At 40.1% G+C, this 23,413-nt stretch overlaps 1 pseudogene; it reads right to left on the reverse strand.

The window, feature by feature from the left end:
• Positions 1 to 6,787: 6,787 nt before the first annotated feature.
• The window catches only part of LOC127192980 (elongation factor 1-alpha 1-like), a 100,477-nt pseudogene continuing 83,851 nt past the window's right edge, over positions 6,788 to 23,413 (reverse strand).

The raw sequence follows: 23,413 nt of genomic DNA on the forward strand, positions 1-23,413 counted from the left end.
ATTTTACTCTGCCACTAAGTAGCTTGGAATGTTCTATAATCTCCTTCTTGAATTCAGGTGATGCCATAACTCCCAGACTAAATCTTGCCAACATTTCTTGGTCAGGAAAGCTTTACATAAGGATCGTGTTTTTATGTAGAGACTTTGCTACTCTTAAGAGGACTCTTGTATTGCCTTGGTTACCCTAACAATATACCAGACACATAACATGGCTATTTCATGAGCAACTTGTGCCTTCAAGAGTCTAACAGGTTTTTTAATCTAGTTTTTCTTTTTAAAAAGTTATTATTTATCTATTTTTCCATTTATTTGCTCATCTTACATCCCAATCACAACACCATTCCCTAGTCCCATGTTCCCACCTACTCCCCCCCTCCCCACCCTCAGGTACCAACCCATCTGGCACATCAAGTTGCATCATGACTAAGTGCCTCCTCTTTCACAAGATAAGGCAGCCTTGCTAGGGAAACAGGATCCAGACGGAGGCAAGAGAGTCCATGTCTGATACAGCCCCCACTCCAATTATTAGAGGACTCACTTGAGGACCAAGCAACCCATCAGATTCATATGTGTAGGAAGCCTAGGACCAGTCTATGTGTGTTCTTTGGTTGGTGGTTTAGTCTCTATGAGCCTCCATGGGCCCAGGTTAGTTGGCTATGTAGGTCTTCTTGTGGTGTCTTTGGCCCCTCCGGCTTCCTTCATCTTTCCCCTAACTCTTTCACAAGATTCCCTGAGTTCTGCTTAATGTTTGATGGTTGGTCTCTACATCTGTTTCCATTAACTGATGAATGAAGCCTCTCACATGACAGTTATTCTAGTTTCCTCTCTATAAGGATAGAAGAGTATCATTAATAGTGTCAGGAATTGGACCTCTACCACGGGGTGGGTCTCAGGTTGGGCCAGTCATTGATTGGTCATTCCCTCAATCTCTGTTCTATCTTTTATCCCTGCATATCTTGTAGGCAAGACAAATTTTAGGTCCAGGGTTTTGTGGGTAGCTTTGTGTGCCCCTTCCTCCACTAGAAGTCCTGCCTGACTACACAGTTTCTATTGTGTGTCATGTTTTGTCTTGGTAAATCCATTCCAAGGAGAATGGCACTTACCCATACACATTGCCTTCCTGCTTGTATCTGTACCAACAGTTTCACTCATAAAAACATCTCTCCTCTCCACCTGCTGTGTGTTGGTGGACAGGCCCACAGACTGCTGGTACAGAATTACAATGGCAAATTCAGGATGAAAAGAACATCTGTCACTTCTAAGTTTTCATGGACAGAACCCAAGAGACACCAGTAGAGTAGGTATGAAAGAAGAGAGGCTAGAGAATAAGTAAAATTTTATAACATAAAGATAAAAGATAATTTTGGTTTATATAAATAATTAGAATTATAAATTGATTTGATATTAAAGATATATTTGTCAAAGGGTCCCTAAGGGTTATGGGAAGCAAATGAAGGGGAAGAGACTGAGTTGTGTAAAGAAATAAAGTTGAGTATTATAAATCATGTGAACAATATAGCATATGCCACATTAACCCCCTCTAGCACAGGGATCCTTTCCTTCTCTCTCTCTCCCTCTCTCTCTCTCTCTCTCTCTCTCTCTCTCTCTCTCTCTCTCTCTCTCTCTCTCTCTCTCTCTCTCTCTCTTCTGTACTACCCCATAACTAGGTCATCAAGCTTCCCTGCAAGTCATCCTGTCCTGTCTGTCCATTGATATTTCCTGACAAGACCTGACCAGCTAAAACTTGTTTGTTCCTCAATTAAAGCAAAAACAGAAACAAAATCTCCTCAGGGACAACTTTATTACACATATGCATTCTTAGGACAAGGTTTGCATATCCCGTGCTCTTTCTTTTGTTACCTCCTCCCTCCCCCTGTGTCTCTTACTGCCCAGATATTGGAGCATCCTCTTACCAATAGACCCTCCACCAGTCATCCTGGGTTTGCACATGACCTGTGAGTGATAAATATCCTAATAGCCATGCTTATTTTCATCAAGTAGGGTCTGTTCTGATATTTCCTGCCTGGAAATAGGAGAGAGAAAAAATGGACCAGTACAACAAGGAGTCTACTTGGTGCAGATCAAGAGCCTTACCGAAAACTGAGGCAGTAGCTGCAGGAAGTTTAATGAAGTATGGTTACAGGATCAATAGCCCTATGAAACTGAAGGAAGGAGAATGAGAGGGAGGCAGAAGCTGGATTGTTATTTTGCCACAGAAAGGGCTCACCCAACCTCAGTACAGCATTTTAAAGCTAGGTTCACCTTCAACATTGTCCTTAGTGGAAGAAATAGGTTGAATCTGATTTAGCCAAGAAGACACCAGGGAAGGAAGGGTATAAACAGAAGCCATGTGGGTCACAGCAGCTGAGAGAAGTCCTTAGAAAAGGTTGTCTGGTAAAGAATATTTTTGAGTGCTGCCTCGGCAGCTGGAGTAAGCCTTTCAGAGCAATAGAGTGCTCTTTGTCACCAGCACACTGTTTCTTTTATTATTATTTAATTAATTTATTCAGATTACAATTCAGTTGTTATCCCATCACTTGTATCCTCCCATTCCTCCCTCCCTGCCCCTTTCATTCTATTCCACTCCTATAGGTCTAAGACCGAGGGGGACCTCCTCCCCCACTATATGGTCAAAGGCTATCAAGTCTCATCTTGGTGGTCTCCTTATTCTTTCTTTGAGTGCCATCAGGCCTCCCACCAACGGGAGGTGAGGACTGACTCTGACATGAACCAGCACACTGTTTAATTTGAAATAACCAAAATGTTTTGTCTGAGGTGGGACGTGTTTTATTTTGATACAGATATTTTTCTTGCCTTCTGTTTTCTCTTCATGCCAGCAGAGAAGATTCTGGAACTTGGTTTGTTATAGGGTTTTATTGTTTTGTTTTGGTTTTTTGTTTTTGTTTTTTATTTTGTTTTGTTTTTAGATTGGATCTTCCTCTGTAGGTATGGATTGTCTTATATTCATTAAGGCATTCAGACTTGGCTCATACTCATGGTAAATACTGCTGCCTAAGCCTCTCGTGTTTTAGGAATACAGCCCGGGCTATCATGTTCAGATGGCAATTTGTAAACAGAAGTGGCGGACAGACTTTCATACACTTAAGATTTCCAAAAATTTGCATGCAATATGGAAAGTAGAAGTTTAGGGCAGCAAGGAAGAGGACTGTGGATTCTAGATTAGCAGCGAACTGGCCTTGTTCCTGAGCTGCACTACAAGATAGCTAAAAAAGGAGGTTGAGCATTTCTTTAAGTGTTTCTCACCCATTCGATATTCCTTTGTTGAGAATTCTCTGTTTAGTTCTGAGCCCCATTTCTCAATTCAGTTATTTGGTTTGGTGGTGTCTAATTTCTTGAGTTCTTTATATATTTTGGATATTAGATCTTTGTCAGATGTAGGGTTGGTGAAGATCTTTTCCCAGTCTGTAGGCTGTCACTTTGTTCTGTTGACAGTGTCTCCTGTCTTACAGAAGCTTCTCAGCCTCATGAGGTCCCATTTATTAATTGTTGACCTTAAGGCCTGGGCTCTTGATGTTCTGTTCAGAAAGTTGTCTCCTGTGCCAATGTGTTCCAGGCTCTTCCACACCATTTCTTCTAACCAGTTTAGTGTCTCTGGTTTTATGTTAGGCTTGAGTTTTGTGCATGGTGACAATTATGGGTCCAATTGCATCTTTTTTACACATAGACATCCAGTTAGACCAGCACCATTTGTTGAAGATGCTATTCTTTTTCCATTTAATAGATTGGGCTTCCTTGTCAAAAAGCAAGTGACCATATGTATGTGAAATCATATCTGGGTCTTCAATTCTATTCCATTCATCAACCAGCCTATTGCTGTGCCAGTACCAATGCTCAACCTCCTTAGTCATCAGGGAAATGCAAATCAAAATAACTATGAGATTCCATCTTACACCCATCAGAATGGCTAAGATCAAAAACTCAAGTGACATCACATACTGGTGAGGATATATAGAGAGAGGAACACTCCTTCATTGCTGGTGGGAATGCAAACTAGTACAGCCACTCTGGAAATCTAGCTGGCATTATCTCGGAAAACTGGGAATAAAACTTCCTCAAGACCCAGCTATTCAACTCCTTGGAATATACCCAGAAGATGCTTCAGCACACAACAAGAAAATTTGCTCAACCATGTTCATAGCAGCCGTATTCATAATAGCCAGGACATGGAAACATTCTAAGTGTCCCTCAGTAGAAGAATGGATAAAGAAAGTGTGGTACCTTTACACTATGGAATACTACTCAGCTATTAAAAACAAGGAATTCCCGAAATTTGTGGACAAATGGATTGAGCTGGAAATGATCATAATGAGTCAGTTCACCCAGAAGTACAAAGAGTCAAATGATATATACTCACTTATATCAGGACACTAGCCCAAGGGGCATGTCCCATGAAAGCCTTCACTTACCAGGAAAGTGGGACAGAGGGGAAGACATCCTATTGGGACTCTAGGTGAGAGATGTATGGGAGAATGGAGAAATAGAGGATCCAGAGGGTCCTAGAAACCTACAAGTAGACCATTATGATAGGCAAATTTTGGCCCAGGGGTTCTGCTCAAACTATGGCACCAGCCAAGGACAACATATGCAGTAAACTTCGAACCCCTACCCAGATCTAGCCAATGGACAGGACATTCTCTACATCTGAGTGGAGGTTGGGGTCTGACTTTCACACGAACTCTAGTGCCCCATATTTGACCATGTCCCCTGGATGGGGAGGCCTGGTGGCACTCAGAGGAAGGATAGCAGGCTACCAAGAAGAGAGTTGATAATCTATGAGCATATACAGAGGGAGGAGGTCTCCCTCAGTCACAGTCATAGGGGAAGGGAGTAAGGGGAAAATAGGAGGGAGGGAGAAATGGGAGGATACAAGGGATGGGATAACAATTGAGATGTAATATAAATAAATTAATAAACATTTCTAGAGATAGACCCCCTATCAAGATCTGAGTATCTTTAGCAAACCAAGTGCCAGACAAGTTTTTAAAAGGCACTAATCTTGCAAATCTCTTACTGACCCCAGGTCAGTTAACTGCATGAAACCTAAACACACTACCTAAGAAACACAGTGGCATGACTCTACATCCCTTCTCAGTCATAGAATAGCTCATGAAATGTTGGCACCACGCTTTGAAACTGTCACTAACATGAATGAGCCCACAGCTCCTGAGCTGTGACAGAAGTGATAAGAACCCAGCAGGGGAACTGATGTTCCAAGAAATAAAAGACAGAATGCTCTGACACATCAGAAAGCCTCTGAAAATCCTGAGCAGACTGACCCATGGAGATGGACAGCAGAAACAAACTAAAGGGGTAGAAGTAAAGACTCTGCCTACATAATAGACATATCGTGTGAGAAGAATATTCTACCATGTTTTTTTTTCTTTTATAGTTGAAAGAGCTGTTTTCATACAACATCCTTTTTCATGTTTTCCTGTCCTCCACATCTAGCCAAATCACCCCTTTTATGATATTTCTTTCTCTCTTTTTCTAAAACACAAAAAATCAAGCCCCACAAAAAGCCTCATTAAAAAAAAAAACCCAAAACACAAAAGTAGAAATCATGTCACACACACACACACACACACACACACATGCACGCACACACTGAGACAAGAGGCCCTCAGAAAATACCATTGAGTTCCTCTTGAGTTTGCTATCTACTCCTAGGCATGGCGCCTACCCTGAATTGTGGTTGAAATATCCAGAAAGACTCCACTGGAGAAAATTGGTTTCTCCTTCACCAACAGGTAGTGGTTGCAGATATGCTCTTGTTAGGCGTGGAAGCATGTATCTATTTCTCTTAATACTGGGACACCATCTGACCTGAACCGGTGTGTTTCATATTCCTTTTAATATTTTAAGTAAAAGATAAAAATAATAAGAAATTTATGAGTAAATATCTAAGTACTCCTGTAGACAAGAGCATGGTTGAGTCTAAGAACCAGTGGAAATTGTCTACAAGTCTATCCAGCTCTGCTTAGCAGCTTTCACAGATTCATATGTACCAAGGCCTAAGTAGCATACCATTAAAGAATGGTGGTTAGGAGGTAATTAGCATCCTTATAAATAGAAAAAAGCATCAATAACTGGACTGTCCCCTTCACCATGTAAGAACACAGTAAGAAACAGAACAGGACCACACCCTGTGCTGGACACTGGTTGCAGATGTCTTCATCCTAGACATCTTGACCTTCATAAGTATGAGAGATATTTCTATTATCATATATTTCCACCTTAAAATAGTTTGTTATAGAGGCCCAAACAGATGAAAACTGAATCTGACATAGAGTGTTTAGGTGATGTCTATGTAATAGTCAATTATTACTTTTGTCCCAATGGGTAAAGAGTCAGAAATGTTTCCACTTGCTCATGCTTTCGGTGTCTTTTCGGCATGGTGTATTTAGAGGCCAGAATATTCATAATTTTTTAAAGAAATCTTTAATTTCAACATCTGAAAGTCAAGTCAGCATGCCTGATCTTTTTTCCTCATTAAACTTGTTTTAGTGGGTCTCAAAATTCTTTGACAGATTTTTGGCCAAGTTCTGTCAATTAAAAAGTACTGATTTTGAAAACTAACAACTTAAAACACACACACACACACGCACATGCACACACACACACACACACGCACACACATAGTCCACAAAACATTCTGTTTTCCTTCTAAAGGTTTTACAATACAATGTTATCATTAACCAGTCTTTTACCATTAAACTTAAATGGCGAATTGAGACAAACCATTCTGAGTCGGTCTTCCACCACTGATTTAGACTAGCCTGGCAGGAGTTAGGGATAATATCCATTTAGCCTTTTGAGCTTTCTGGACAGACTTGATAACTTTGTCAGTTCCAGCAGCCTTCTTGTCCATAGCTTTGGTGACACCCACAGCAACTTTCTGCCTTGAGTCATAAACAGTGAAAGAACCCAGTGTAGGATAGTCAGAGAAGCTCTCAACACACATGGGCTTGCCAGGGACTATATAAACAATGACTGCATCAACAGGCTTTGTTGCAGTTAATTTAGAAGTATGGCCTAATAATTGCTCATTAGGCTATAGTCACTATTATGGCATTATTTCCTAACCCTCTATTAATCAATAAAACACAGACATCTGTTATATTTTAAGATGGCCTTGGTTCATCTGGGGCAGGGCAGATATTAATTCTGTAAACTACCTCCCAAACCCATGCGGTCTGCTCCTAATAATTTCTATCTAGCTACCTCCCATCCATAATCCCAAACACTTGCTAATAATGCTCTTCATCTGGGCCGAACCCTTCATCAACACCTCCCTGTTATTCTTCCTCCACCCACACTATTCCTCCTGCTCCTCCTCCTCCAGTCTCTCCTCATCTCTTCCCAAAAGCTTAGGAACTTTAGCCACGCCTATCCCGTTTGCCCTGCCCAGGTGTGTTGGCTTTTTATTGGTCAAACAGGAACAAGGTTTTAGGCAAGGTTACAAAAATTTGGGGGCACATGATTCTGATCATGTGTGCAGCAACCAGACCAACCTCCAACAAGGCTTGAAGAACCTGGGGCCATCTTCCAGCTTCTTGTCAGAACGATGATCAATCTTTCCTTTAAGATCGGCAAACTTGTATGCTATGCGAGCTGTAGACGACCCAGGGCAGGAGCTCAGCCAGCACTCTTTGGCCTGGATGTTTCAAGATATTCAACTGATCACTGACGGCAGCTGCTTCCACTGGTGGGTCATTTTTGCTGTCACCAGTAGCAGTGCCATGTATAATGTATTTGACAGACACATTCTTTACATTGAATCCCACATTGTCCTCAGAAAGAATTTCACTCAGCACTACATGGTGCATTTCAATAGACTTAACTTCTGTTATATTGGGTTTTTTTGTTTGTTTTGTTGTTGTTATTGTTGTTTGTTTGTTGTTTCTTGGTTTTGGTCTTTTGTTATTTTGTCTTTTTTTTTTTTTTTTTTTTTCAGACTTGAAGACCGAACCCAGGGCCTTGAGCTTGCTAGGTAAGCACTCTACCACTGAGCTAAATCCCCAACCCCCAGACTTGACTTCTGTTGTGAAATTGACTGGAACAAAGGTAACTATCATGGCATGTTTGAGAACAACACTTTCCACTCAGCCCACAAGTACAGTACCAAGACCACCAATTTTATATATGTCCTGGAGGGGCAGTTGCAGAGGCTTGTCAGTTGGATGAGTTGGTGGCAAAATGCAATCCAAACCTTCCAGCAGTATAGTGCCACTGGCACTGTTATCTTTGCAGGTGAGTTTCCATCACTTGAACAAAGGTACCTTAGGACTTGGCCCCAGCATGTTGTCACCATTCCAAACAGAAACTGGAACAAATGCTAGTATGTCAAGGTTGTAGCCAATTTTCTTAAAGTAGGTGCTGATTTCCTTAATTATTTCCTGGTATCTCTTCTGGCTGTAGAGTGGCTCAATGGAATCCATTTTGTTGACATCAAAATCTGTTTCACACTCAGGGTGTAAGCCAGAAGGGAATGCTCACAGGTCTGCCCATTCTTGAAAATATTAGCCTCAAATTCACTAACACCAGCAGCAACAATCAGGATAACACAGTCAGCCTGAGATGCACCTGTAACCATGTTTTTGATGGAGTCTCTGTGTCCTGGAGCATCAATGATAGTCACATAGTATTTACTGTTCTCACATTTCCACAGGGAGATATCAATAGTGATACCACATTCATGCTCAGCATTCAATTTGTTCAAGACCCAGGCTTACTTGAAGGAGCCGTTTCCCATCTCAGCAGCCTACTTTCCAAACTTTTAGATAGTTCATTGGTCGATTCCACAACATTTGTAGATCAGGTGGTCAGTTGTGGTAGACTTGCCCCAATCTACTTGTCTGATGACTACAATGTTGATATGAGTCTTTCCTTTCCTATTTTGGCTTTGAATCAGTGGTGGTTTTCACAACACCTGCATCCTGACAATAAACCTGTTGTAAAAGAGAAAGTACCTGATTTTTTTAAACTTCAGGATACTTATATAATATACCACCTTCACCACAGAAAACCAATGCTGTCAGAAAGAGAACAGAAAATTTTAAGAGAACATGAAATAAGGACAATTTATCAATAACTACATGAAGTAAAAGTCATGATTTTCTACCATCAAGGTGTAACTTAAATTATCTAAACCTTATTGTAGAATTTTGGCTTGTTATATCCAAGAATCATAGAAAGGGGCCACCCTCATTTATGGAAAAGTTGGTGGCTTACTATGAGAATTGATCGTGTATGAACTTGAGACAGTGCTGAGACAGGTTTTAGCTCCTTCTGATTTGAACGGAATGAAATGGAGGCAGGTTCTCCTAGACACCATAGCTGGAGGAAGAAATCAATAAAACTGAGCCTTTTATGTAAGAAAAGATTATTAAACAAAGAAAGCTGTAGACCAACAGGTTTGTTTTCAGGATAGAGTTTTTAATAGCCTTTTCTCACATACTCAGAAACAGCTAGAACAATATTCAGGAAAGTGCATAGTATTTGGCGCCATTTCAAAAACCACAGATTAGATGATGTGTGTTTAACCTATATGCAATTTGAAAATGAGGAATGAATTTTAAAGATAAAAAGTGAACCATTTCCTATTAGGCTGCTGCAGGCTGGATCTACAGTGCCTTTAAAAATAGTCAGATAAATACAGGTGTCTGTTGTAAAATATTGGATCATAATAGAAAACAATTTGTCAAAGTTCTCAGTTTCTAAGCATCATATATTTTTAAATGGAAAATGATTATCACCCAATTAAAAGGCAAAAGTAAACTATATTACTATCCTTATAGTGCCATGCTATCAAAAAGAAAAAAACATTATGCTGTTACCAAAAAAACCAGTCATATATATAAAGAACACAAGAGGAAAATCTGGCTTGGAAGAGAGGAGAAACAAATAAATTACAGCATCATACCCCTTGTTTTAACTCCAGAAGTGGTGGTGGTCGTTGTTTGGAGTTTGGGGAAAGGTTGTTGTGCTTGTTTCTTTGTTGTATTTGTTTTTTGTTTGTTTGTTTGTTTGTCTTGATCTGCAGATAGTTTATTTGCTTCTGACTTTGAAGAAATCAGCATCTTGCCCCAATCATAATATATTAGTCAATCTAAGGTCAATTACTAGAAATCAGTGTGTTGATTAAGATCTCCAGGTGTGCAGCTTGGCGAGAATAATTGTATTAAACACCACAAAGGGTACATTGCTTACATAGGGACTGAGTACATGAGCCACTCTACTTTTTATTTATTATCATGTTTTCTGGGGGCTTTCCCCCCTCAGCTTTACCTACAAGCACCAAGGCAAAGGCACTTGCTGTTTAGTGAATCCAGTCACAAGTGAAGCTGCAGTGCTATAAAATTTATCAATACTCAGGAAACAATTTTGGTTTTGGTTTTTCCTATGAAAAATCCTTCATCCTGAAAGTCCTGAATAAGCAAAGTTGTTAAGCTTCTTTCTTTATTTTGGGGGGAAGAGTATAATATCTAGTATTCAGCAGAAGTGACCAGAGAATCATATCCCTGGTCCGCATAAAGTCTGTATGTACAGGATATATAGAAATTTGTCAAGCAGTCCATCTATTTCTGAAGAGTCTTTTAGAAAGGATGGTAATGGCACACAGTTCTGTTCTGAAGAACTTCCAGCGCTGTCCTTCTTACAGGAAATAGACTATGCCAGGCAGAACTACACTGCCTTTTCTCCTCCTGTTCCTAGAGTGGGCAGGCTCTGCCTACCATCCTCCAAAACAATTAAGAGAGGCAAACAGAGAAAATCAGGGAAAGGAAGATTTATTTAACGTTGGCCACATTGGGAAGGGACAAAGAGATCCATGGATGCAGGCCCCCTACTGCCTCACTTCCTAATCATGTGCAAAACTATCCTCCGTTTAGGTTTCATTCTAAAGAGAATTCAAGAAATACACATAAGTAAGAAATGCAGGTGTGCTTCCCCAGACACTGGTGTCTTCAGCTCCAGTCTTTCTTTGTTGCCTTCTGAGTAGCTTTCAGTGTTTTCCTGGAGACAAGTTCCTCTTCTGCCTGCCACAAGGGCCTCGCTTGGCCTTTCCGCTTCCCAATCTAATACTTCCAGATAAATTCTAACTTCATGAAGTTCATTGTTTCAATAGTTGGATAGTCAAAGAAAGGGACAATGTTTCTTTACCATTATTTCTTCCACTAGGCTGTGTATACTCCTAGCATCTTCAACTAAGATTTCAAATAGTTAAACTGCATGTCAAGCAAACAAAACAAATTTCCCTAACAAGGTTTAGGTAAAAAACAAACAAACAAACAAACAAACAAAAAAACAGCAACCTTTTATATAGAGCAAGGTATAAGCTTTTGTCAAATCAAAGTTCAGATTTAATGAGACTTTCTTCAGGAATATTATTGCAAGGGGAGACAGTGACTGTTGGACTCACTGCATTGGAAATAATGCTGTAACTTAAGGTCTGCAAATATCTATGAGTCAGGCAAGACAGAACAAAAGAAGTCATAAAGCCGGGTAGAGCCATGTAAGGACTACCTAATGGGATAAAAGGATACTTAGTGGGACTAAATAATGGGTCCCACAGCACTGACATCACAGGCATGGGGACCTCTCTATGTTCCAGTAGAGGGTGTTTCCTGCCTGGATGGAAAGATGAAGCAAAGGTCAAGAATCTGGAAGGAAAGACTCATAACCAAAATTTGGTTAGTAAGCATGTTACGCCTGGTTATCAGTTGAGCAAGAGTTCAATTCCATATTTATGAGGCAAAGAAATAGAGTTTGGAGGTTTCACATCTAGCTTCCTAATGAATAAATAAAGAAGAGCTAATCTTATACATGTGATGCAGTGTATAAGACTGTTGGTGGCAATAAGCTGTTTTTTTAACAAAGAAGTCTGCAGAAGTGTGGGTTGGAAGGCACAACATTCTCAAAGTTTGAACTTGGCCATTTGAGAAAACCTCAAACTCAGGACGGTTCCTATGATCTGCTCCCAACATTCTTCATGGAAACAGGCCAGAGAATTTAGAATCACCTACCCGCAAAAGTAATAAAACCTCCATTTCATTTGCTACATACTATCATATACTATACTTCAGACATATGCCCTTTAAGTATAGACTAAGTATGCTTTGGACGAAATTTACGTCTACTAAGTGTGGGTTTAAAGGGAGGACGGGAGAATCTCCCAAAACACAGGGATGCACGAAGAATCCTAGCAGGTTTCGCTGAGTGTCCCTGCAGGGAGCCTTCCCATTAGCCCAGAACATGCACCCTCTTAACTCAGATCATGCAATCCCTTGTTCCTTTGCACTGAGGCTTCTACATGACTCTTCACTATTCCCCAAATTTAACCTAATACCGACATTCCTGCTCTTTGGCTCCACATTTCTGAGGGCTGTCTGGTCACATAAAGCACATATAAGTAAAACTCTTCACTTTTGCTTTGTTATGAAAGTTCTGGTCTTAAGCCTTAACCCTTAAGGGATCGTCGGAACACTGTCCAAGAATGTACTCATGTGAAGGCAATATTTTTTGCCTCGTGAAGCTTGTCCTTGTAATTATATACAGCTTGAAGTCGTGAGAACTTTATTCATGTGACTTTTCTTAAACCTCAATGTTTGAATTGGCTGATGCTCTGAATAAAGTTGACTATTATGTGAAACTTTAGTATGCTTCATTTTTAGGCTCCCGCCTCCCAGGTCCCACTGCCTTTAGAGAAGTAAATAACAGGTGAGGGGAAATTTTGTTCTTGCCTATAACAAATTCCTTTAACTTTCACTATTTTTTGGAAGCAGAAGTACTAGACGAAAATTCAACATTCTTATCCTTTAAAGACAATTGTATCTCTAGTGTTGGCATGGCATCAAAGAATTTTAGTGCTTTGTGAGATCAAGGCTGGGACTCCTTATTCTTGTAAACTGGGTTCGCTGAAAAGGTTGCATGTATATTAACTTTCCACAGGCTCTATGACCTTAGCTGTCCAGAACTCCATGGTTGAGACAAATGAATGTTATAGGTCAAGAGCCAAGACTGCCTTGAGCTGTCTTAGGCTCTTTGGTAGCCATTTACCTTCAACTTGATTCTGAATTAAAGTGCTAGGGACTGAGGTGTAAACTACTGCAAGTATATCCCCAGGATCAGCAGACCTCTAATCTCCATTTAAACTAAAGCCAGGAATGGTAAGACTTTATCGGCTGGGGTCAGTTGGTGGGGGAGGATGGCTCTCCCTCTCAGAGGGCTAGGGGAGGGCATGGAGGGAGAGACAAGGTGGGTGGGGCTAGGAGGAGATGAGGAAGGGGCCTGCAATTGGGATGTAAAGTTCCTCAATGTTAAAAAATAAATTTCAATATATAACAAGGATGAGATGACATCTCTACCTTGTTGTAGCTATCCACCCGATGGGCCCATGGATGAACTTTGTAACTACAATAATTTATTATTTTCCTTTGTTTTGTGACTCTAAAACTTTTCTGAACCTTTTAAGCAATGAAACAGGACATTGAGAATACCTTGAACAAGACCTGGGCTATGGTCACATATATTCTGCTGAGAACAATCATTTTCTTTAGAGTTGAGTTTTACATTGATGATCTTTATAGGCAAGAAAATGAGCCCCTTGTATACATACATGTAAATTCATTTCTACCTTGATCTGGCTAGAGAAAAAAAGTCACTGTTAACGATGGTAAAGAAATCATTCAAGAGCAGAAGAGCAAGGAAGAATTTCCAGAAGGGAAGAAAATTCAGGGTAAACTCCAAATGTACCATGGGTGAAGGAAAAATATAACTAAGGAGAAAAATTGGATGTCAGTAGGTAGAAAATTACTGAATGGAGATGCCATTGAGAGGTGTTTGTGAAATCCCCAATAAGATCCTTGCTAAGAACAAGCATTCACAGTGAGCTCTTGAAGATGCAGTGTTCTCCCTAAACTGACTCAACATTATTACTGCTCCATTCTATCTAAATGGGTGAAGTCAGACAGAGTTTTTAGGAACTTGATTTTATTTGGATCACAAATGCAGCCTTTTAACAGAACCAAATCAGGTTATAGAAGAGAAATAAGTACGTTGTTTCACAAATGCCTCCTTAGTGATAGCCTATCTCTGGGGTGAGTTCAATTCTATTTCAGACATATTTGTTAGAGATTATAAGTCCTAGGATTGGTAACTAAGATCACTGGCTGCCTAAAAAGCTGGGTCTTCAGAAGTATTAATTAATTTTGAAAGAACGGGAGCCACTTTAATTAGACATAGGAAACCATGTCTGCAGACCCCTTGGCTTCTTACAAGCATTTCCATCACCGTGGACACAACAGCATCTTAAAAACTTGAGGTCCCTTGTGGTTCTTGATGTCACTGGTCTTATTCTCAACATCTAGTTTGAGACTGATCTGATCTTTCTATAAAAATGTTATAAAATGTAAGGGACATGAAAAGTGCCAAATTAACCCGAAAGGATTTCTTTATTCTTTCTTTTCTGTTCTTCAGAGTCCAAGCGAACTGTGGAGAACACTGTAGCAAAGCATCCAGGAACGCAGAGCAGAGGCTCCAAATGAGCTGCTGTAGCATTATTATGTTGGAGAAAATATGGCTGATGTCTGTTTATTTCTTATTCATTGAATGTTGGCAACATTCTCTGTGCAGGGGTGGAGTGGTGTGCTTGGGTGCTGGAGCAGATGTGTGTGTGACCCAGAGGTCAGTGTCAGGTGTCTTCCTCAATTAATATACCTTAATTTTTGTGATAAGGTCTCTTACTAAGTTTGGATCTCACTATTTATTCAGGTTAACTAGCTAGGTAGCAAGCCCCGGGAATCCTCCTGCCTCTGTCTCACCCACCCTGGGACTGCTGAGATTCATTGCCACTCCTGAGTTTTCAAGTGGGTGTGGAGAATTTGACCTCAGGTCTTCATGCTTATACAGAAAGCTCTTCACTGGCTGAGGCACACCCTGAACTCACCTTCCTTCTGATGACCAAAATTTTATGGGAAACTTGCTTATGGATATTTTTTAAACAAAAGTTGATGAAAATAGCCCTTATGTGTAATCTATAGACCTTTCAGAGTCGACTAGTTTCTCCTAGTCAATACCTATTCTATGCATCTGTCAGAACAAATTAGGGAAAAGAAAGTTGCTAAGTCTGGGTGGTTAAATCATTTTTTCCAGCTCTCCATGATACGATTATGCCTCTGGGGGAAAAAAACTGAACCTGCAAAGAAATATAATCTGAATGCATTTGTGCTAGGGGCCAGTCCTGAAGATTGTCAGCTGCTCTCCTTGAGCCATCTTTCATTCTCTCCTTTCAAACTCATACCCCAACTTCCTGAGCAAATCAACCAGCATCGATACCATAGACTTCAAGAGCCCTAAGCGCCTCCCTGAAGTGCTTGGGGACCACTCAGGCAAAGTAATGAGAGGAGACTTCATTATCATGTATAAGTACTGTAGACAGAGGTGAGGCAGGGGCATGGGGTTAGGAAATAGGAATCCAAAACTATCCCTTCAGCTAAGTATCCTTGAGCCATTTAAAGAAAAAACAATTACACAGTCTCAAAGTGACTGGGCTTCCCCCCCCCCCCTTCTCTTCTTGGCTAAATGCTTGGCAACTTGAGTCTCATTTCATTCCTAGGTAGCTCATTCTTCTGATGATGAATCCTGGGCTCAGGTGCACTTCTAACATTTTGCGAGCCCTTCACCTAATTAATGGCAGGTGAGTCTCTTAACCTGCTACCCAGGCCCTTCAGCAGGTTATTAGCACTGCCGCTTTGATGGATCTTTTTAAGTGCTCCTCTTGGGAAAGATATTTGAAAGTCACATTTGAATAAGGATCCAACAATTACTGAACATTAATTTCCTCTAGTTACTAATGCTATTTCTGTTGAAGGTTATGGAGGCAGTTTTAATGGGAGAAATACACCTTCGTTTAGTTACTCTTGATTCACTGTATACAGCAAGAGAATTTTGTCTTTTTTTTTTTTCAATGTCTCTAATGACAATAGTGAATTTTCCTTCACATTTGAAATGTACAAGATAAAATAAAGGTTAGAGGACCCAGAGGTTTTTCCATTTCTTTATCCTAAATACAACTCTTAGTGGAGAAACATCTTAATAGAACACGTACATGATATGCAGTGACTATCGTGTTAAAGGAAAGCTTTCCTCTTCTCCTTCTCCATCTGAATCTTCAGCTGATATTCAAGAGGAAAGCCGAAAATCATTTTCTCACACAGTGTTTTAAGTTAAAGAAACCCAAATATGAGTTAACTCAGAAGCAGAAAGAGTCAAATGGTATATACTCTCTTATATCTGCACACTAGCCCAAGGGGCATGTCCCATGAAAGTCTTCACTTACCAGGAAAGTGGGACAGAAGGGAGGACATCCTATTGGGACTCTACGTGAGAGAAGCATGGGAGAATGGAGAAATAGAAAGATCCAGAAGGTCCTAGAAACCTACAAGAAGAACATTATGATGGGAGGATCTGGGCCCAGGGGTCCTGCTTAAACTATGGCACCAGCCAACGACAATACATGCAGAAAACTTCGAACCCCTACCCAGATCTAGCCAATGGACAGGACATTCTTCACAGTTGAGTGGAGAGTGGGGTCTGACTTTCACACGAATTCTGGTGCCCCATATTTGACCACATCCCTTGGATGGGGAGACCTGGTGGCACTCAGAGGAAGGATAGCAGGCTACCAAGAAGAGACTTGATACCCTATGAGTATATACAGGGGGAGGAGGTCCCCCTCAGTCACGTTCATAGGGGAAGAGAGTAAGGGGGAAGTGGGAGGGAAGGAGGAATGGGAGGATACAAGGGATGGGATAACAATTGAGATGTAATATGAATAAATTAATAAAATATATTTCAAAGAAACAAAAGAAACCCAAATAAAAATAACCCAGGCAAGCCAACACCAATCCTTTGTGGAGGCAGAACAATCTAAGTAACTTGCTTGCTACCAGCCAAATCACAAATTACAACTAGATCTCTTGTGACCTACAATGTCACTGAGTCTAATAAACTAGGTTAAAAATCTCTCCAGCGTATGTGCTTCTCGCACCTACCTAAGGCCAATTTTAGTTAAATCAAAAAGACTTTAGTTTCCCAAAGGAATTTCTGTAGAGCTGAGATTACCTTTATAATGTCTGATCTATATTTTTTAAAAACATCCTTAGGAAAGAAAAGTAAAGAGAAAATGAGTTTTAAAAGGAAGTGAGTGTGAAACATTCTTAAACTTCACATTTCAACACTTTTCCCCTCAAAAAAACCAAAATATCAATAAATAATAGAGAGGAGGGAAGGGATGGAGGGAGAGAGAGAGAGAGAGAGAGGGAGAGAGAGAGAGGGAGAGAAGAGAGAGATCAAGATAATTAAAAATGTAACTTCACAGTATATTTTCCACTGTCAGGAAGGAAGGAGACCTATGAAAGAAATGAGAATATGGTTAAATGAAACTGGAAATGAAGACTCTTAGGATGGCAAATAATTCATTTACTAAAGAGGCAAAGAGGACTATAATTCACATATTAAATGAACACAAAGTATCTGTCACCAAACATTGATTTTACATTTAAGCCTCAGTGGGACTTTGGTCACAAAGGAAAAGTAGTTAAATTAAGCCAGCAAGACAAAACCACAGACAGGACGGAGATGAGCACAGAATTTTCTTTAAGGGAAAAGAAGCAGACAGTAGAAGTCACAGTTATATAAAAGGCTGTTTTGTCCTTCTACAAATACATGTAAGCCATGTTACACAGAAACTTCACACATGTCCAGAAAGCTTTGAGAAAACGCACTCATCTGTGTAAGCAACAGACTGGAGGTTACAGTGACAGGAACCACACCAAAGCAGTGAGACTTTTAAGATGCTCATATTCAGTAGTAAAGGACTTTGAAAAATGGAAGGGCCTGGGCCCTCCGTAAACCCAGTTTGGAGAGGAAACATAGATTGTCCAGCATTTACTTGAGCCTCACCAGTACTGCCAGCAACACTGCTCTTAGGATTACCAGGGAAGCATTTCCTTAAAGGAGCTCTGATGACTGTCTAAAAACTCTGCCAAGACAGGGTAAGCAAGTCCTCAATAGTTCCTGCCTCACAAATATGTCTATCAGATATATTGGGCCAGAAGGCTGAAGATGATGCTCCAATGTTATAGAGAATTTTGGGTGACTATTCAGGTAGCAAACTGTCTCTGTCATCTTCTCAGTTGGAAAGCTACTAACCTGCACTCCCTGTATACTCATGTAATCCATTTTATTCCTTCTCATGTTTCTGATGGGGTTGAAGATCAGATAGTTTAGTTTTACAATTAAGCTTAGGTATTTAGACAGTAAGATGTTTTTAGGTCTAGATAGATGTTTTAACTTGATAATGATGATATATAATAGATATTGATTTTCACTCAGAATTTTAGATGCAGAAAAATAAAAAAGATGTTTTCTTCAAGGCTATCAAATACAAATAGCCAAAACACTAAGAATGTAACATTTATATAAGTCCTGATTATTTCGTGCTTCTTCTTACTGTAGGTAGTTTATTGTATATATGTAATAATATAAATGTATTTGTAAAAATTTTTTAAAATGTTTTTTAAAAAGTGTAAAATTCCTCCTCATGCTCAAACTACCATATGGTTGTTTGTAGTAATTCTTCCTTTTTTAATTAATTTTTAAAAATTGTTTGTAGTTTATTCATATTGCATCCCAATTGTTACCCTCTCAATCTTATCCTTCTGTTCTGTTCTCATGCTCCCTCCCTCCCCCCACCCCGCCCATTCTCCTGCCCTAGCCCTTCTCTCCTTCCATCTGATCCCATCCTGTCAGGTCTCATTAGGATGCCAGCATCCTCTTCCTCTGTGGCCCAGCAAAGCTGCCCTGCCAAAAGGAAGTGATCAAATAGCCTCGGCACAAGAGACTATGTCCGAAGTAGCCTCTCCTCCTCTTACTAGGGCATCCATATGGAGAATGAACTGCCCATCAGCTACATCTGAGCAGGGGGTCTAGGTTCTCTCTGTCCATTGTCCTTGGTTGATGCAGCAGTTTCTGCAGTTCCCCGTGGGTCCAGGTGTGTTGGCTTTGGTGGTCTCCTTGTGGAGCTCCTGTCCCCTCTGTGTCCTTCTATCCCCCCACTCTTCCATATGACTCTCAGTGCTCTGCCCAGAGTTTGGCTGTGAGTCTTAGCATCAGTTTTGATCACCTAACGGGTGGAGCCCTTAAAGAATTCTGTAATTTTACTTACTGTTTAAAGCAAAATCCTACCTTTCTTCTAAAAAACAAAACAAAACAAAACTTGTATATCTCTTTGACATACATCTATTGAATAAAGTGGAAATTGATGTACTAGGTTTTTCTCTATCAGTAAATATCCCACAGAGCATCATACATAATTAATTAAAAGAAGTAAAACTTAAAGTTTTCCAGAGATATCAGTCTTGATTTTTAAGACAAATGCTAACCACAGGCTGGAATTTACCAGAAAGTACTATGAGAGAATTAGGAATTTCTGGTTATTTGGCCTACATGTCAACTTCTTTATGGGCAGTACAATTAAAAAGGATGCTTGTTCAAAGATCATGACAGAAAGAGTGCAGGATCTACTGCAACACCAGACAGAAAATAAAACATTTTCTTCTTGTAGTTGTCGGCAGGTTGTGCTATAACAGATAAAACCAACCTAAGGAGACACTTTATTTTTACTCACTTTCAGAGGTTTTAGACTGTGACCGTTGGTTGGCTTTGTTGTCTTGGCTTTGTGGTGGCACATAATAGCAGAAAGCTGTGTCGGATACAAACTGTTCATAGTATGGATGGATAAAAGAAGGAGGAGAAATCCAGCTGCCTCCCATGCCTCTTAGAGAATGTGCCAAGTGGCCTGAAGACCGCTTTTAGGAGGCTTCAGAAATGTATGTATGTATTTATTTTAATTTACATGAGTAATCTGTCTTCACACACACCCAGAAGAGGGCATCAGATCCCATTGCAGATGGCTTTGAGCCACCATGTGGGTGCTGGGAATTGAACTCAGGACCTCCGGAAGAACAATCAGTACTCTTAACCGCTGAGCTATCTCTCCAGCGAGGCTTCCAAAATGACTAGCTGCTCCAGATGTGACTCTGGATGCTGGTTAATTATTATTGAGGATAATGAGTGTAGGACAGAAGCTCTGCTCATATTTGACTGGAAAGTTATGAAATGGTCATCATGAATTTCTTTCCAACATTCCCATTCTCTTTCTTTTATGTGTTTTCATATGTAAGTGGTAACAAGCACTTCTACCATGTGTTTGATGTGCCTTGCCTTCAGAGGTTGCAACATGACCATGGATGCTACTGGTCAGTAGGTCTGTAGGGCATAGCACTCAGGGGACATCACTGAAACTCCTTTCTCCAAAAGTAGGGTAGGGTCAGAAGGTGAATACAAGTAATGCAGCGAACCTCGGAGAAGTCTAATGAAGGGGCAGCAAGGTTTTGGGTAGTCTCACTTCAGGAGAGCCGATCCCACTTTACGTTGCTTGAGTACTGCCATTTGAAAGCCAGAAATAGTGACAGAAGAGCAGCTATCACTACACAAGGCAATAGAAGAAAACACAAGGTTAATCAGGATGGCCTGAAAATGCTGAAAGGCGGCAGAAGCAGTATCCCAAGAGACCAAGAATCAGGTTATCTTCAAGATGTATTGGAAATAATGGACTAGAAACCAAGATTTCAGATGCAGGGAGTTTTGAACATCTCCTCTGTGCTGTGCTCCTGAAGCGTCTGTTACAGTGATTAATAGATAGCAAGTAGCGCTGTCTCCCTGACTAACCCTGAGTTCCTCTCCCAACTGGGACTGTTCTCTAGTGCTCAGTAGATCATAACATGGTAGAAAGCAGCAGGTGAAAAGTAGTTGTTTATTTAAAGAAAACTTCTAAGGCTGCTGGAGAAGGAACGCTGACTAGAAGAAATGACACAGTGGTGGGATTTAGGAGAGGGCTATTATAATTCTGCCTCTGGCAGGAACCTGCTAGGAGACCTGGAAAAGCCACTTATTCTGAGACTCAGATTTTTTTATTGGTAAAACAAATGTATTTTTTAAGATTACTCTAAAATTCTATTACTGTGAAAATAAAATCTATATTTTTGGAAGTTTTCTTACAGTCACTGAATATCAGGTTTTACTGGATTTAGCCCTTTCAGAAGTGGCATATATTAAAAATACCTAAAATCATGAGAATTTTAACTCATCCTTGTAACACACTAAATACTAAATTAACTCAAATGTTTTCTCCACGGGAAAATCAGGAAGTTATGGGGAATATGTTCACACTCTTCCCAGTGTGAAAATTGACTGTTGTTACCTGTCATCTCCATGTAAAAGCCGAGAAGCTGCTATTATTCCATTCTGGTGGTATAAATTCTGGTGGTGCCATTGAAAGTAAACAGCTGATTACATCTGTAATTGATTAGCTCTATTAATCTTCCAGGTGACACTTTGGTTAAAGAACAATAACAACAAAAAAATGACCACCTTGAATAGCTTTATTCTCCCAAAAATGAGGGAGTTTTGTAAAGACTGGCAATATTTAGAATGAATTGTGTAAGAGTATGTTTATTTGTTTAATTATCTGTGTAAGCCAGCGCATAATGAAAATATTATAACTGTGCCACTTTTCAAAGGAACACAAAGGAGGAAATAGTAAACATCGTGGATGGGGAATTATGCAGAAAAAGACTAATAGCTGCAATAATGTTATTCAGAACTGCACTGATAATTTGCCCCTTAGGGGGTAAATTTGGAAAAAATATGTATAAGGTTTAACCATGTGACTATCACTTAATGGGCGTTGTACTGCAAAAACCACACACACCACACTGAACATTCAGTGATAATTATTTCTTTCAGTTATTCCCCCAGCGGCTCCTGTAGTAGCTATAATTGCCATGTTCTCAAAAACAGCATTTTTTTTTTTTTTTTTTTTTGGTATGGCGCCTGCCCAACAAGTAAAATGGACTGGTGGTTTCAACACAGGATTAACAATTAGAAATAGCCTCTCTTTCAACATTTCATTGCCGAGGCGTATTCCACCAAAGAGGAAAGTATAATAAAACAAAAATTGGTTGATGAAGTTCTGCCTTGAGACTTAGGAATCTCGGCTGGCAGAGTCTCTTTATAAAATGTTTTACTTAAAAATTATTTCTCAAAGTGTTAGATAAATTGGCTAACGTTATCAGTAGAAAAGTAATTTGTATTTTCTTTTTCTTTGTTTCAGGGAGAGTGGTGAGGTAGGGCTTGGTTCCTCTCATGCCCCAGTTCTTCGCTCCTTCTTCTTCTCATCCTGTACAGAGCAACTCTTAGACTAAACTTGTTAATGAAATGACTGCTGGAAGAATGGGATGATGGGAAGGCACCAGATGGTTACAGGGGAGGCAGCAGCCTCTTCTCTCCTCACAGCTGTATATAACCAGGGCTATCGTTCCTGAAGTGTAGACCTTCTTCTGTATCTCTGCCTCTCATTGGGCTTCAGTAATTGGTTTTTATACCTTTTGTTGTTTCTAGTCCAAGGGAGCCAAGAGGATTTAATATTTGCTAGTTTCCAAGTGCCTAATCAATCACATTTATTCCCTGACATGTCTGTACCCTTGAAGTGGTCTTTGAGAGAAGTATATTTGTTCAAACCATCTGAAAACTCTGTCCTCTGTCAAGATGCTAACTTAAAGACTCCTGATATCATCAATACTCAGGATAGTAAGGCTATTCAGCCTGGTGCTTAATTGTAGGTCAGCTATTATACTTAAGGGTGCTCTTTCTTTTGTGACAAAGCGCTGGCATGAATACTATGGTCCTCTGCTTAAAGATGTAAATAACTAATTAGTGGTCAAAAGCCTATGGCCTTTACCTTAATTTTAGACTGCTATGAAATGCCACTCGAACTCACCATGAAGTTAGCTGAGGTCCAATCAGTTACTCCATGATCAGTTACCTTCTCCCTCATCTCAATTTTACAGACTCCACTAAATCTGCCTACAGAGCCCTTAGAATAGAGCTAGGAAATTCAATCCAAATGCTGCAGTGGTTAGGGTCTACTACGACCTCACTTATAGAAAAAAACACTTAGAACTCCCAAAGCAGTGAAGCCTAACCTCGTAACTGCTAGAATCAAATCCTCCTATAGAGTTTTGGGGGTTTTTGTTTTTGTTTTTTGCATAGTAGGTACTCTTATGGAGAACGAAAATGACCTGTCTTCTAGCATTGTACCTCTTCCACTAGGTATGTTCAGAGAAGGATTTTAGTCCCTGAGAATTTGTGATCTCACCCATAGGGATTTAGTATCATGGTGGTTTGAATAAAAATGGCCCCCATAGAAACTGGGACAGAGGGGAGGACATCCTATTGGGACTCTAGATGAGAGAAGCATGGGAGAATAGCA

The sequence above is a fragment of the Acomys russatus genome, chromosome 8 (genome assembly GCF_903995435.1).
Source record: "Acomys russatus chromosome 8, mAcoRus1.1, whole genome shotgun sequence".
Taxonomy (NCBI): Eukaryota; Metazoa; Chordata; class Mammalia; order Rodentia; family Muridae; genus Acomys; species Acomys russatus.